At 43.8% G+C, this 16,572-nt stretch overlaps 1 protein-coding gene and 1 pseudogene across 2 annotated transcripts in view; one reads left to right on the top strand and one right to left on the bottom strand.

Moving 5' to 3' along the window:
* Window positions 1-16,572, top strand: part of LOC126190869 (homer protein homolog 2) — an 864,566-nt gene that overhangs the window by 129,889 nt on the left and 718,105 nt on the right. The window lies entirely within an intron of this gene.
* Window positions 11,472-11,590, bottom strand: LOC126089841 (5S ribosomal RNA; annotated as a pseudogene).

Genomic DNA, 16,572 nt, shown 5'->3' with positions numbered 1-16,572 from the left:
AACATGTTGATTTTCGGACTTTCGTTGCAAGTCCGAAGGACAATGCCAAACTGTGCGGGATGATTACCGGAGGAATCACTCTTTCTCGACAATGTGCCACCCTGTACTGCGAATCGAAGGAAGGAAAAACCCAAAGTCTACATCTACGTGATTATCCTGCTATTCATAATAAAGCGCCTGGCAGAGGGTTCAATGAACCACCTTCAAGTTGTCTCTCTACCGTTCCACTCTCCGTCGGCACGCGGGAAAAACGATCTTGGGGAGAGCTTTGGGAGATTTCGTAAGATCCTCTCCATAGCTCAGACTTGGCACCAAGCGACTTTCTTCTCCTTCCCAACATATGAAGGCCTTATTGGGTACTTAGCACATCGTGATCTACGTTCAGCTCAGGGGTTCTGCGAACTGCGTGGAGCTGGTGTCACGGTAAGACATGCGTGTTAATTGGGATGGCGACTATGTGGAGGAGTAATGTTAACGTGTAAGCATATTGTATTGTTGTGGAGCAGTAATGTTAACGTGTAAGCTTATGGTTTTGTTGTTTTTTACGGTTCCGTGCCTCAATCTGTAAAAATGGAACCTTCAAAGTGTCGCATTATTTGTATGTATGTTTTTACTGCTAAGAAATCTTTTTTTCAGGAACAGGTACACGTTTCAACCTCAAATTCATGTCGCATATTAAGGTCTATTATTCCTTGTTCGTATAAAAATTTAAGTTTATAAGTCAGTTCAATCAAAAGATACGTCCATCTGTCATATTTTGATACTCTAAACACCTCTAGGTTACTTCCTTTCGACGTAGAATCATGAAATTTCACAAGAAGCAAGTTTTCACAAGACGAGTAAAAAGAACTGAAAATTGTTACATTTTAATTATGCCGCATAAAATCTTTTTGCCATTTGAACATGCATTACACTCATCACTTACCAAAAGCACCATAAACGAACATGACTGCAAGCAAACATAAATGTAAGTTGCAGTTGCGTTTTAGTTTGTAAATAAAAAGATATTTTATGTCTTCTATATCTACATAGATAAACTGAAGTCCCCTGCTCGCTTATTTTTGTGTCTCCAGATTACTAAGAGGAATTACTGTAGACATTCTGATACGGCCTTCGAATTCACGGGGCCGATATCTTGCCAGTATCCACATTGAAGAGAGACATAAATAGTTGAGATTCTAGAGTCCCAGGATGGACGAACTATATCTAATTGTTTACACGGAATTCTCAGTGCGCGAGTCCTACTCGCAATTAGTCAATTTTTTTAATAGTGTCAGTTACTTTGTGACTAGCCCTCGTGCTTTATTGCAAGAGAACATGGATGTATCTGTTTAAAAAATCTCTCTCTCTCTCTCTCTCTCTCTCTCTCTCTCTCTCTGCTTGTGTTGTGTTCCGTCTTTCCTCAACGCCAACGCATACACCTCCGGCGTCTTGAAGCGTGCTAATGTTGTGCGAAGCTGCTATTAATCTCTGAGCGTCAGTACAGGGGCTTTCGGCAGTCCCCACCAAAGACTTGGTTTACTAGCATCCGTTTTGAAAGTAGAGCAGACTAAGAGGTTTTAACGCGTGTGCTCCCCTTCATGCGGTTGCATATACTCGTCTCGCGAGCTGTCTGACAAATGGGCGCAGACGAGGCGCGCGTAGATGTGTGCAGTTTTTCTCGTGATGATTAGGAGTTTCTAAACATATTTATTGGGTACAGGAGGCGACCCTGATATCGGAAATTCTACGGACCATTGTCGTTAGGCTCAGAATCCAAAGTGTAATATTGAGGCACATTTCAAAGAACTCTTCAACAGTTTGCATAAAGAAATACCACACTTGCTCTGAGTGCTGAAGACAGTCACTCCTAATAAAGGTACTTGGGCAGTAGTAGAACGACGCTGAAATTATTGTAAGGTCAGTTTTTTCCGTCAGAAAACAGCGAGGTTCAAAACACAAAGCATCTTGACCTTGTGTTCAACTAAACCGCGCATTTCAAACTAATTTTTGCACAGCACATTCAACGTAGCGGTTAATGTTCGTAGGCGCGGAGTAACTGGGCAAGCGACACTGTAGTCAGTACTAGTGGTGTCAGCCAAATCGTTGAACATAGCCTAGTTTCAAACATAATGACCTGCCTAGGATAAATCAACATTTCTCCATGGAAATGTGCGGGAGTCTCGAAAACTTGGATCATGCAAAACTCGACTCGCACTCTTCACAAATGACCAGTGACATGGAAAGGGAAAAAATTTAATCGAAGATTTTAGATTTTGGAATAGCTGATGTTCAGACATCAGCACCTCCCGAAGAAAAGTTTAAGTTTGTGCTGGTTATCTGACTCTCTGTGTGTTGTGTGTTGTGTGTTGTGTGTTGTGTGTTGTGTGTTGTGTGTGTGTGTGTGTGTGTGTGTGTGTGTGTGTTGTGTGTGTGTGCGCACACATAGCACGTTAGGCTGGAAGGAGTCATGTACTGAAGAGTAATACCTGATTTGCCCGAGGTGTGTGTAATAGGGCCTTTTCAGCAGTTCGTTACACCTTAATGACGTAGCGAATAATATTAGTTGCAGCCTCACGCTTTTCGCAGATTATAATGTCCCTCTTTACTTAATCTAAACAGTTATACACTGGTGTCAAAGGTTAAAGCAACAAACCGCTATTTCCCCGTCCTGTGTCTAATTCACGATATGGTCTTCGGGTGGCCCACATTCACATTCGTTGTGTACACTGTCACAGACGATGCACAGAGAAGCCTCTCTGTGGTTGAGGGCAATAGGAAGAAAGGAAGCAGGACTGTCGCAAACTGATTTGGTCCGATGGCTTAATGCGGATCGTTCCTTTGTTTCTCAAATGTGGCGATAATTAAGAGAGACCGAAACTCCACCCCGAAGGCCAGGGCAGGTCCGACGACGTGTGACTTCAGAAGAGAGGGACCGTTATTTGGCTGTAAGGGCACATCATTACCTCCTTAGTACTGCACGGCAACTGGCTTGTGAGCTTGCATCAACAACATGACCAGTTGTTTGGAGGCAAACGGTGTGCAGAAGGCTTCGGTAAAGTGGCAGTTATTGTCAGAGACCTGCTGTATGTCCACCTCCGGCATGTCTTCACAGAAGGGAACGTTGAGGGTGGAGACATAAACATGCCAACTGGGCGGTCGAAGAGTGGGCCAATCTTGTTTTCACAGATGAGTCCCGATTTGGTCTGCTATCAGGTATCGTAACGAGATCTTGGGACCTCATTTGCGGTTGTTGCGAGGTGGCCCCGACGCCGTATTGATGGACGATAACGCTTGACCTCATAGAGCACGGGTAGTTGATGGTATCTTGTAAATGGAAGATACTGCACCCGTGACATGGCCTGCTCGATCTCCCGATTTGAAACCCATAGAGCATATCTGGGATGCACGAGGAGGCGGGTGGCATCACGTCAGCTTCCACCCACCACCCTTCAAGACTTGTTAGCAGCTCTGCAGGAGGAACGGGCTTTGCCTCAACATGAGATTGATGACATCATTCATAGCTTGCCCCGTCGTTGTCATGTATGTGTTGCTGCCAGAGGTGGCCACCCCCATACTGAGTACATTGTTGTCGGAATGTGTGTGAAAATCCGCTAAGTTGAAAAAAAAAAAAACATTGTCTGCCTTAGGTTGAAATTGTGTGACCGAATAGCCCTAGTTGGTAAAGCAAATGGCAGGTTTCAGAAAATGGCAGGTTTCAGAAAATGGCAGGTTTCAGAAAATGGCAGGTTTCAGAAAATGGCAGGTTTCAGAAAATGGCAGGTTTCAGAAAATGGCAGGTTTCAGAAAATGGCAGGTTTCAGAAAATGGCAGGTTGTCTATGAAACATTCCACACGAAACACTTGCACCGTCCATATTTCAGTGGTGGTGAACTGTATGGAACACACGTCATGTAGGACTAACGGGGCTGATCAAATGCATGAAAAGAAGGAAACAGATGTTAAAACATGTTGAGTGCTGGACACTTGAAGAAAGATGTTGTACATGCTGAGGGAACCCGTTGGTAAACTTGAAGAACCGCCTTTCAAGACAGGATCTGAAAATGTTGTTAAACATACGTGTATCAAGACATTGTAAGTAGTGGCACAGAGGTATACAAGCAGTCGCTCTTTCTACGCTGTGCTCGTGAACTGATCGGTAAGAAACAGTGTGTCCTCTACCGCGCACAGTTCACAGATTTGCTGAGGAAGGACGTTGACGTATTAAGTTGCAAAGCGGAATGTTGTGACCACTGCAGATTGGCCGCTAGTAATTTAGCAGGGCGAGAACGGAACGATAGCGCAGGGAGAGGACGGACCACATTCATAGGCAGGCAGGTGGTGTTAGCAACTCCTGATATGCTGGAAACCGCGACGAAATGTGCCGCCCTTCTTTGGATCGATCCCCTCCTTGTGTTGCTACCACCAGCACCAGCTACAGCTTACTGACTGACGATCACTTTCGTGGGTGAATTGGCTTCCTTCAGGATTCTTCCAGTGAATGAGCCTTCAGGATTGTTCCAGTGAATGAATTTGGCATATCTTTTTTTAACTAGTTCCACGAACTCGTTCCACGTTATGTCGTTCAGGATGGCTACTGCTAGATATTTTACGATTGTAATGGTTTTAATAATTGATCGTCAGTGATATAATGAAACAGTTGTGGGCTACTAGTTTTTGTTACCGGCTAACTTCGTTTCCGTACCAAACTCGATCCTCCGCAGCTCAGTACTCTTCTTTGAGGTTTATGCGAAGCTTGTTTCCCACGTCACGAATTCTCCCCATTGACGACGACGTGATAGCTCTGTTTGCACGGAAGTCTTCAAAGCAGTCGTAGCACCACTGCTTACTGACTTTGTCTTGACAGAATTTTAAAGCCTAAAACTTTGCACTAGCTTTATAAAAGACATCACATTTACGCCAGTGACTGTAACACACTATTTATTTCACGATTACAATTTTGGCCTTAGGCCATTATCAAGTGAACCTGAAAATAAAGAATGTTTTTAAATTATTAAACAAAATCGTTGTGTATCTTGATATTCTGCCGATTACACAGGATAAAAATGCAATTGCGTAAGCATGTTACTTACATATTACGGCTATTAGGCCATGTCAACCTAAAGTGAGCTGACACATTTATATGTCGTTGTCATTAATGTTAAATACATTGGTGACGCTGTTACATAGTGCGAACACACATATCCATATGTCATACAACAACATAGTCTGTAGACACTCATGTTCGTTGGCACATCACTAATCATATATGCACTAAACTGCAGCGGCAGATTACTGTATACCGGCTACTGGTAGCCGTTTTGGCGCGTAAATGGATTACAAATATTGTTTTCCTCTGTGTGCAGCGCCATTTCCGTCCGGCTACTGTACTAGGAAGCATAGTGTGCCCTCGTTGTGCCACTATAATATCTGACGTAACCTGTTTTTAATACATCGTACATAAAATACATGGAGATTGATCACCGTTTTACTTAGATAAGTCAGCTGATTTTAGGTTGACATGGCCTAATAGCCATAACATGTAAGTAACATGCATACGCAATTGCATTTTTATCCTGTGTAATAGGCAGAGTATAAAGATACGCAACGATTTTGTTAAATAATTTAAAACCATTCTGCATTTTTCAGCTTCACTTAATAATGGCCTTAGGCCGAAATTTCAATCGTGAAATAAAGTGTTACAGTCACTGGCGTAAATGTCTTTTATAAAGTTCTACATGACTGTGAATCCCAGGTATAAAAAGTTAATTATTTGCGCGAGCTGTTCAGCAGTCTATATTGTGTGTCCAAAATGACTATTTCACTTAGCAAAGTATTCGAAGTTGTAGATTAAAAACTGTATCCCGATCAGGAACTCCAACACGGAACATTCTATCGCGGCCCGTGTTTTTAGCGACTATGGAGTCAAAGCATGAGAGGCCATTATGGACATCATTATACACAATGAGACAGCCATGCGTGCATAGTTGACGCGAGAGAAGTATGGTAACAGAAGCACTGTTCAGTCGAGAATAACTGGCCTTGAAACCTGGCAAAAAAAGATTTTCGTTAAGTCCATTGATAGTTGGGAAACGTTGTGTAGGAACATACTCAAAATTTTTAATCTCTCAAAGATCATTGTTAAATCAAAAGTTGCTCTTGATTAACATAACCTACTCTGTGTGAAGTGATACTGTCGCTGAAATAGGTGGATACGGACGTACTCGTAGAGATAGTAGACATTGGAGTCGCGCAGCTAAATCGGTTGGGCAAGGATATGGCAATCGGCATTTGCTTCGTGTATTAAAGGGAATTCAAATATGTCTATCTGAGCGGGAATTTGAACCACGCTGCTACGAAATACGAGGCCAGAGTTTCAATAGCCGCGTTACCTCACGAGTTGCAAACGAGAAGTTTAAATTTATCGAAACGTCTTATGGTGAATACTTTGCCGTCTGAAATACAGCGCGAATGCGTGACTTAAAGGATTGTATCCAAACCCCTGCATCATCTTTGAAACATGTTTTTTATTTCTATTGTTATTTGCCCAATTTTATGTGCCATTTTGCCGAAGAAGTATAATATCTAAATTACCCATAAACAAAAAACGGTTATGCTGAATCTTGGCTTGGCGCGAATGTGCCAAACGATGTTATGAAATGATAATTAAATCAGCACTTCTCTGAGCCAGAATTGACATTCGTTCATCATACACAAAGTAGGAGCATGTATGGAGAGAGCATAGTGTAATGTCCATATCGCCGTCGTCAAACTGGGGATTGTCATATCACTTCAGTATAAAAAATGTATGTTTACATTTTACGATAACACAGAAAATTTTATACTACACTGTACGCGCTGTTTTTACCCATTTATTTATAAGTGATACCAAAAGTGAATAAGTGTTGCTGCTACGGATACAAAGGAGGATAAGGTACTTCGCACAGGCAAGTGCCACAAAGGTTGCAGGGGCGGTTATGAAGGGTTGAAAGTGGCTTTAGGCAAACTTGCTAAGAGTGAGACAAGAGTTCACAAGTTGTATAAACATTTCGAAGAAGATCAAAGAAAAAATTGAAGACGAAGACTACGTCCACGCTAGACGACCTAGCACATCAATTACCGACAGGAATGTGGAAGAAATAAAGAAAATGATTCTGGAAAGACGCCAAACCACCATCAGAGGGATTGCTGCTGCTGCTGTCGCCATATCCTTTGGCTCGTGCAAAGCGAGATAGAGGATGTTTTGAAAAGAATTTTATTCATTTAGATGACTGACAGATTGCTTGAAATATAGACAAATGTGAGATCATGCTGATAAATTGGAGCAACATCCTTGTAACGTTCGAAAGAGGTATTAATATTGTTTGCTTGAAAAAGTCGTGTCGAATGCATATCTAGGTGTAGCGTTACGAGACGACAGGAAAGGGCACGAGCTCATAAAGGTAAGTGGGGAAGTGAAGCGCACCTGAAAAGACCTGGCGCACAACATTTCTCCGACCCATTCTTGAATATTGCATTAAAGTTTGGGATTTTCACCAGGTCGGATTAAAGGAAAACGTCGAAGCTATTCAGAGAAGTCCTGCTGGATTTGTTATGGGTCGGCTGTGTCAGGAAGACTTTTCTATGAAAATGCTTCATAAACTTAGGCAGGAATCCTTTGCAGAAAGAGAACGCAGAATGAACCGATCCAAAAGGGTCTGTCATATTATTAAACAACTCCTTCCATCCACTTCCCTCTTGTGTGAGACTTCAACATTCGTAACCTAGTGTCTGTCGGAAAACTTAATATTTGTCGAAAAAATCAAGAATTACGTTCGTCTTTAGTGTAGGCTAGATTTCCTATCTCCTCAGATAGTAAAAGGTTCGTCTTGAAAAATGTATCTGCTTCCCTTTTTTCCTAAGATTATACAGGGTGCGGTAGAACCGACTAAGCAGTTTCTATCGATTACCGCTGAGGCAATGGTGGGGGTAGGCACTTGCACGTGGTCTGCTTTTATTCAGTCATTGACCTCATTTCAATAGACAACATGGTCTGGACCGGTGCACATCGTGGTTTTGCCGTTCGCGCTTATTATGAAAACAACAGATCTCTGACCGCAACACAACGAGCTTTTCGGCGACAGTTCAACATTCCAAGCAACAATGCCGTTCCTAATGCAAACACAATTGGGTACTGGGTTCGGCAGTAGGAGGAAACTGGTAGCACACTAAGAATAGATACACATGGCCGACGCAGATCCATCAGAAAGCCAGAAAATGTGCAGCTGGTGAGAACAGCAGTTCAACAATCGCCGCAACGTTCTGCTCGACGACATGCTGTTCCATTGGGGATTCCAGACCGCAGTTTGAGAAGGATTCTGCAATGGGATTTGAAGTTTCATCCTTTCAAAGTAACGATTGCTCAAGAATTACGCCCAACAGACTACGCCAACCGTCAGAATCTGTGTGAGTAAATGCTTGCTCAGATCTCTCCGAATGCAGCTTTCTTCAGTTGTTACGAGGTGCATGAATAAGCAAAACTTTCACTACTAGGCTGAAAATAACCCCCCCGAATTACTGATGAAAGACCGCAACATTCTCCTAAAGTGAAAGTGTGGTGTGCCATATCACAATTTGGCGTGGTAGGCCCGTACTTTTTTGAGGAGGAAGGAGTAACCATGACAGTGAATTCCACACGTTATATTTCATTGTTGCAAAATTTTCTGCAGCCCAGAATGGATGAAATTGTTGAAGAACATGGACTGGGGGTCTTGTTGTTCCAACAGGATGGAGCTACTGCTCACACAGCTCGAATTTCGCTTGATGTTTTGAGAGAAATGTTTCCGGGACGCCTCGTCTCTTTGAGTGATGATGTCGGGTGGCCTACGCGGTCACCAGATTTGAGCATTTGTGACTACTTTCTTTGGGGATTTCTGAAGGAAAAGGTTTTCAAAAGCCGCCCTCACCAGAGTTAAAAGAGCGGATTATTGACGAAGTGAATGCCATACCCCGCAATGTGTGTGCAAGAGCTGCTCGAATCTTCAGGGATCGTCTACAACACTGTATTGATGCTAACGGCCATCATCTTGAGGACATTATTTTCAAAACTAAATGAATGTAAATTGTATATTGTATTAATTTAGAAAATAAGAACTTTTACCTCTGTATATCGAGAATACTTTTTATTGCTTCTTAAAACAGCTTAGTCGGTTCTGCCGCACCCGGCACGTATAAATTTAATCAGGCTACATCCGCATGGTTAGATTAAAATTATAAACAAACATTTCGTTACCAGTTAGGAAGCGAAACTGCATAGTACCATAGTTACGAAATCAACGTAGGAGAGCAAATGCAGGAATCCTGCATCGCCGTTCTAATAAGGTCGTAGTGGAAGTGGTTTGCTGTTGCCTTCCTCCGACCTGTTACGAAGCCTCAAGTCTGTCTGACGAGTTTCTGTACAGTGCTGCGTTGCAGCTGTGTTCTAATGGATGAAGGGAAGGGAAGGGTGAGGGTGACACCCGGTTTCGGCATAGCACCAAGGGTGCTCCGTGCTTAATGCCACTTTCGACGGACAGATCTCAATCAAATGTCATATGCCCTCAGTTCGTGAGAGACTGCGGAAAGGTTTGGAATTTAGTCCAGTACTCTGACGCAAAGACTGGTGATCAGGAACTCCACTTTCCCTCCCCTTGCCAGCCAAACACTGGCAAGGAAAATTTCATCCACCACTAGGATTCGAACCGATTTACCTTTGAGTCTAGAGCCACCACTCGTGCGTTAGCTAGCGACCTCGGCTGCGGAGGCGGGTGGTAAACAAGATACGGAGTGTTACGTAGATCTGGGCTTTGCAGGAAAACGCACAACGCAGATACGAAGAAATCTCAGCGTTTCCGTCATGACGCCACTCTGAGACAGACACCGAAATTACCATGCGGTGACTCAGCAAAGCTTCCGAAACACGATTGTGATTGTGAACTAAAACTCGGTGATAGTTACGTAGTGTTTCTTTTTATAGTTTTTTCGCGATTATTACGATTTACGATCACATAAGTTCAGAGATCACTCGTAGATTTCATATTTTTCTGAGAACTGTAGGATCTTATTTGATGAAAAACTGACCTTAATGCTACCTAGTGATATCAAGGATTTGAAGAAAAGTTGAGAATCGGTCAGACTATCTCTAATTCCTGCTGTACAACGGATATTTTCCCGAACAGATCGTTAATCTGGCGTTTGTGTCGCGGTTTTCAATCCGTAGGGAGCTGCTAAGGTCTGACCTCTGTTTCAGTTGTTACTTACTTTTGCTGACACATTGAGGCCCTTGTGAACTTGCAGAAATAGCTGTAGAACTGCGGCAAACCGTTGTTTAGGACGCCTTGTTGACGATTGTCGTGGAGTGCAAACACTCTCTGCCTCTCATCTACAGCTAGTTTGGCTTCTAAGACATGGGTTGCCGAATTGTGTCTCACACTGCGTGGTCCATTCTCGAGATCTTCTGCGAAGACTTTTCAACCGCTCTCACGCTGGACGTGTTTCTCATCGCAAAGCACGCTCCCACGTGGTGTGTGTCGTGGCTGCTGCACGCTCTGAAACAACCTGCTACAGGAACGTGCTCCTCATCGTGATTTGCGACCTCGCCGTTCTCCAGCGGTAGTCTACAGTCTCTGGCGCGTAAATCATTCATTTTCTTCACAAAAAAAGCTGCGGTAACTGAGTTAGCGATTTTCGAAGAAATGCGGAGAAAATCGTGAAGAAGATTCTGGACTAATCGATGGCTTGAACAGAGAGAAATGCATGATCTAACAGATCGAAAGCCAGTAACAAACGGTCCGACCTACATACTAGAAGTTATTCCTTAACTGAAGAAAATCTTCATTCGATTTTGAATTTAATGTAGTTAAGAGTATAGTTCCCAGTGTCAATTTGCGCATCTAAAATATCCAGAATCTCGATGTTGCATTGACTACAATCACTCTGAAGTAACGTATTTCACCACATGTATTTCAAGATAGAGCTTCATTTCATAATTCTATTTGAATGGAAGAGCAGATGGTTTCTGAGCTGCTCACCATCATTGAAGAAGTTTACTGGCAAAGTACAAACGTGAGTCAGTCTGTAAACCTAGAGATAGGTATATAAATTTTGCAGGAAATGTCATAACAAAAGCTTCCTGTATGTGATTTGTGTTAACAACTTTCAGATGTAGATTGGCAGTCACATTAATGTTCCTGGCCACTGGGGCAACATTCCAGTCCCAGTCGTCGGCTTTTGCAACAAGAAATGCAGTACGTACATTATTGATAACAAATAACGCAGACTACTGCACCGTCCGAAGAGGCCTTGAAGGCCCAACGGTACTGACTGGCCGCCGTGTCGCCCTTAAACCTTCGGCATTACCGGATGCAGATACCGAGAGGCATGTGCTCAGCACACCGCTCTCCAGCCGTTGTCACTCTCGTGATGGGTGACGCTACTTCTCAGTCAAGTGACACAAGGGCTGAGTGCACCTCGCTTGCCAACACCATTCGGCAGACCCGGACGGTGACCCATCCGAGTGCTAGCCGATCCCGACAGCGCTTAACTTCGGTGATCTGACGGGAACCGGTGTTACCGCTGAGGCACGCCCGTTGGCACTGCAAGTAAGATTTGGATTAAATTAATAAGAAAGACCCAGAATCCCTTAGAAAACAAAAGGGGACAAAAATGGACGGAGGTAGATGCGAACTTGATACACTATCGTAAGCTGTCAAGCATAAGCTGAGCTATGGCAAGTATGTCTCCGTGTATGGTATACACTGTCCAAAAACTACACTATAGCGGCCATTATTTGATATTTAACTGTGGCAGATTGGATCAGAACTACGAGCTTCTGGAAGACCATCATTGTGCCGTAACATTGAAGCGGAGTACTTCTGTAGCACGCAAATTATAGCGCAAAAAACATCAAATACAGGAAGCCTATATCTACCGATGTGTACTTACATAACTTTATTAAAATAAATCGCAACTGAAATCACATGTTTTAGATATATCCTCAATTTGCTATTGCTCTGAAACAGCTTATATTCATACCACGTACTCCAGGGTAAGGAAAACACGTAGTTTAACTCAGCACAGTACGGCAGCTCCACAGTTCTGTACGTGAGGTAAAAACGATACCTCGTCTCACTGGCCACGTTCCTCACCACGAGGCAAAAATCTGACACGCTAGGTTCTGCATTTCACGCTACGCAGTGTAGTGGAGCTTGGAATTCCACGTTGTGACGTCCCCAGGTCTTTTTGTTTGTCTCCTCGGGCGTCGATCTGAAATGCAAGTAAAAAGAGTAAGGTGGAAGAACACATCGGCAACCTGCTACAGCGACGTTTTCGTAAGAGCGAAAATTTATAGCAGGATGCTGCGGAATACGCTTTGCGTCTTCGCTGTACGATGCGGGCTGCAAGGACGCAACATGAAACGTTTTCCTAGGGGCGGAGCGGTGCGCGTCGGAACACAAGAAACGAAAGCGGTGTGTGTTTTTGACAACTGTACATGGTAGCAGTACAAAATTAAATGAAAACTTTGTGCCATTGAAATAGAGAAATATTGAAATATTGAAGCTTTTAAGAAAAGTTGATTTTCGTGCTACTAAATACGTATTTATCACGCCATATCTCCTAAACTGTGTGCCGTGCCAAAAATAATTTTACACACATTTCCTTTGGTAGTACATATCGACAAAGTCTGCAACTTTCTGTTCAGTAGCGTCAGTAATAGTAAAGTAATAAACGAAAATCTCACGTCTGACGCGTAATTTTCACCAAACCTCATCCACAATGTAGTAAGCGATAACCTTTTCCCTTTGCATTTGTTATGGGAGTGAAAGGTAGTAGTCCCGGAAAGGTGAAATCATTTTTACAGTTGGTTGGGAGTCTATGGGTGCTACTGATTAGTCTAGAGGAGAGCAGCATTGTGTGGTTCATTGATACTCCGCGGGATCCCGCGCGTTGCTAGTCTTATTGCTAGACGAGGGGCAGTGCGGTGCCGTAAGTATGGGGACAGCGAAGGGGCGGGAAGGAGCGCCTGGCGGATTTGTGTCGAGGTCCGGTGAACCGGCCCGTCTGTGGATAGTTTTTAGGCGGTTTTCCATCTGCCTTGGCGAATGCAGGCTGGTTCGCCTTACTCCGCCTCAGTTACACTATGTCGGCGATTGCTGCGCAAACAAGTTCTCCACGTACGCGTGTGTTGTAAAATACGTGGAGGGCCAGTTACTTTTCATGAAGACGGTGAGGTATCAAATGTCCTAACCAGGAAACTTACCATTAATTGTGCCAGTTGTAAGTATGCTCTTTAATTTTGGAATACCGATAAGTGAAAAAGATATTTGCCTTGAAGTAAATGTTAGGTGGTTTTTATGGATTTAGAGCTATTGGCAATGGACTCCCTGCAGCCTTTTCCGGTCAAGCTCAGCAACATTATTAAGAAGCATGAAACCTACACACGGCACTTGCCACGTCCAAGAAACCAAACTGTATCCGTGAAGAAATAACTGCTGGAGAATAGTTTATTATCGCACTGTATGCTGGAGGTGTCAGCAATTTCCAGGCGCTAGACGATTTACGATACCACCTGTTCGCCAGGTCCACCACAAAAAAAAAATAAAATTGAATATTGCGAGGTTGCCACCTACAAAAGATGTTAACCAGTTAACCAGCGTCATTCGTTACGACGTTTCCTGTAAGACCGAAGTTGGGTGGGGAAACTGGAAACCACCTGGGAAATGATCTGGACTCACTGTAGTCACGGACAGAGGCTTGTTGTAATGAGTCAAGATCCAGCACCTGATTCAGTTCTTCACGTTCTTTCGTGCTCATGCTAATTTACCTGTCGCAGAGTGCGCCCCCTATAGAAAAGCGGGTTAGAAACGTTCTTCCCTTTACAAGAACTGCAGTGGGGTCAACTGAAACGTGCAGAATATTTGTATGAAGAAATTGAAGTAGATTTTGTGGAAGTTACTGAGTAAACGGACGTTGAAATCAACGAACTGAAAAGAGGCTGTCTGACTCATTGGAGGAAGAAGAAGAAGAAGAAGAAGAAGACCAGGGACCCACACTATCTACTTGCCTGATTCCAGTACTCAAGGCATTTCTAGTGACACTGAGGAACTTGGGCCATCAAAACGTCTGACAAGACTCACGTATTCACCTTAAGAAATAATAGTAATAAGCCTCAGTAAATGTAAATGCCTTCCTAATTATAACAATACTATTTACGAAATGATAATTAAATCGACATCCTAGCTGCAAACAGGCGTTGATATACATCATTGAGGACATGATGGAAATGTGTGCCCCAACCGGCACTCGAACCCTGGATCTCCTGCTTACATGGCAGACGCTCTATCTGAGCCACCGAGCGTGATTGGGTGTCACTTGAGTCATACGTCTGAACGCGAGATTTCCACACTCCTAAACATCTCCAGTTCCGCTGTTTCGGATGTGATAGTGAAGTGGAAGCGTGAAGGGACACGTACAGCGCAAAAGCGTACAGGCCGACCTCGTCTGTTGACTGACAGAGACCGCTGACAGTTGAAGAGGGTCGTAATGTGTAATAGGCAGACATCTATCCAGAGCATCACACAGGATTTCCAAACTGCATCAGGATCCATTGCAAGGACTATGACAGTTAGGTGGGAGGTGTGAAAACTTTAAACTCATAGTCGAACGGCTGCTCTTAAGCTTGGCGTAAGGAGAATTAACATTGGACGACTGAACAGCGGAAAAACGTTGTGTGGAGTGACTAATCACGGTATCCAATGCGGCGATACGATGGCAGGGTGTGGGCATGGCGAGCCAGCGTGTGTAGTGCCAAAAGTAAAATTCGGAGGCGGTGGTATTACGGTGTGGTCGCGTTTTTCATGGAGGGGTCTTGCACCTCTTGTTGTTTCGCGTGGCCTACATTGATTTTTTAAGCACCTTCTTGCTCCCCACTGTTGAAGAGCAATTGAGGGATGGCGATTGCATCTTTCAACGCGATCGAGCACCTGTTCATAATGCACGGCCTGTGACGGAGTGGTTACACGACAATAATATCCCTGTAATGGACTGGCTTGCACAGAGTCCTTACCTGAATCCTATAGAACACCTTTGGGATGTTTCGGAACGCCGACTTCGTGCCCGGCTTCACCGATCGACATCGATACCTCTCCTCAGTGCAGTACGCCGTGATGAATGGTCTGCCATTCCCCAAGAAACCTTCCAGCACCTGACTGAACGTAAGCCTGAGAGAGTGGAAGCTGTCATCAAGAGTAAGGGCGGGCCAACACCATACGGAATTCCAGAATTACGGATGGAGGGCGCCACGAACTTTTAAGTCATTTTCAATCAGGTGTCCGGATACTTTTGATCACATAGCGTACTTGTGTCTACTGCCAGTTGGGAGTATGGTGTACCATATTTATATTCGTTGTGAGAGGTGGAAACATGACATGGACGCACACGATTCACCGTGGAAGGCACGGAGTGCTAGAGATCAGAAATGGATGAGTACGAGTCCAGTGTTAAGTGTTGCTTACATTAGAAATCAATGCGCCACGTGTACGTCAGTCGTATACTGGCCTCCATTCTTCCCGCTAGTATGACGAGTCTGGGAACGATGACGCAATGGTTGCTTCCTACTCGACTCGTTCGGTCTAATTGAGGCGTGTATAAGTGTCGGGCTGGTCGTGACTTGCTTGATACGGAAGTTGAGTGCACGATCTTGCTGTTGTTAAGTAACACTGAAAGGGCGGAAAAGACCGATTATCGAGAGAAGATGGCTTCTAACTGAGCTGAACTTTCATAGACTGGAGGGCGTAAGACGTAAATCGAAGTACAGCAATGTATACTGTTGCAAATGCGCTCCATTAGAGGAAAAGTGGTGTCTGGAAAAAACTTCGATGCTGTAATCCACGCTTCGGACGAAAAATATGCAAAGTTCGTTGCACGGAGCAACTCAGTATTATGCTCCTCCGACCGAAATCACGCTGTTTATGTTCTTTTGTAGTGATGTAGTGATGCCAACTTGGGTTTGGGCTAATAGCATGTTGTGTAGCTTATCGTTTTTTCTGTAGCTCTTTCGAAGGCTACTGTAAATTTATTTATATTTAGAGAATATATTTCATCACTGTGTCCTGTTTTTTGTAATGTTGTAACCGAACCGGTGATGTCGAACACGTGTGTGTGTGTGTGTGTGTGTGTGTGTGTGTGAGAGAGAGAGATAGAGAGAGAGAGAGAGAGAGAGAGAGAGAGAGAGAGAGAGAGAGAGATAGAGAGAGAGAGAGGGGGGGGGGGGGGGACAGACACACTCTCTCTGAATAATTATTAAAATGAAGTTAAAGCAGTCTTCAAAACGGTATCATACACATACTTCCATATAAATGGAACAATAATCACGGATAATCATTGTATTGGTATATAATAGTGATACCCAATAATTGCGTAGGCAACGGCAACGCCGCGAGTTCTGTTATATTTACGAACTCGTGTACTTGCTCTTTTTCTCTACGCTAGTACAACACACGCAAATGAACAGTTTAGAGTTAAATGGGAAAGCGGCGGAGACTGGCGAATCGGATCTCCGAACATATGAAGACGCCA

Source organism: Schistocerca cancellata, chromosome 6 (assembly GCF_023864275.1).
Source record: "Schistocerca cancellata isolate TAMUIC-IGC-003103 chromosome 6, iqSchCanc2.1, whole genome shotgun sequence".
Classification (NCBI taxonomy): domain Eukaryota; kingdom Metazoa; phylum Arthropoda; class Insecta; order Orthoptera; family Acrididae; genus Schistocerca; species Schistocerca cancellata.
Note: the sequence above shows the minus strand (reverse complement) of the source record. Positions and strands in the feature narration are given on the sequence as shown.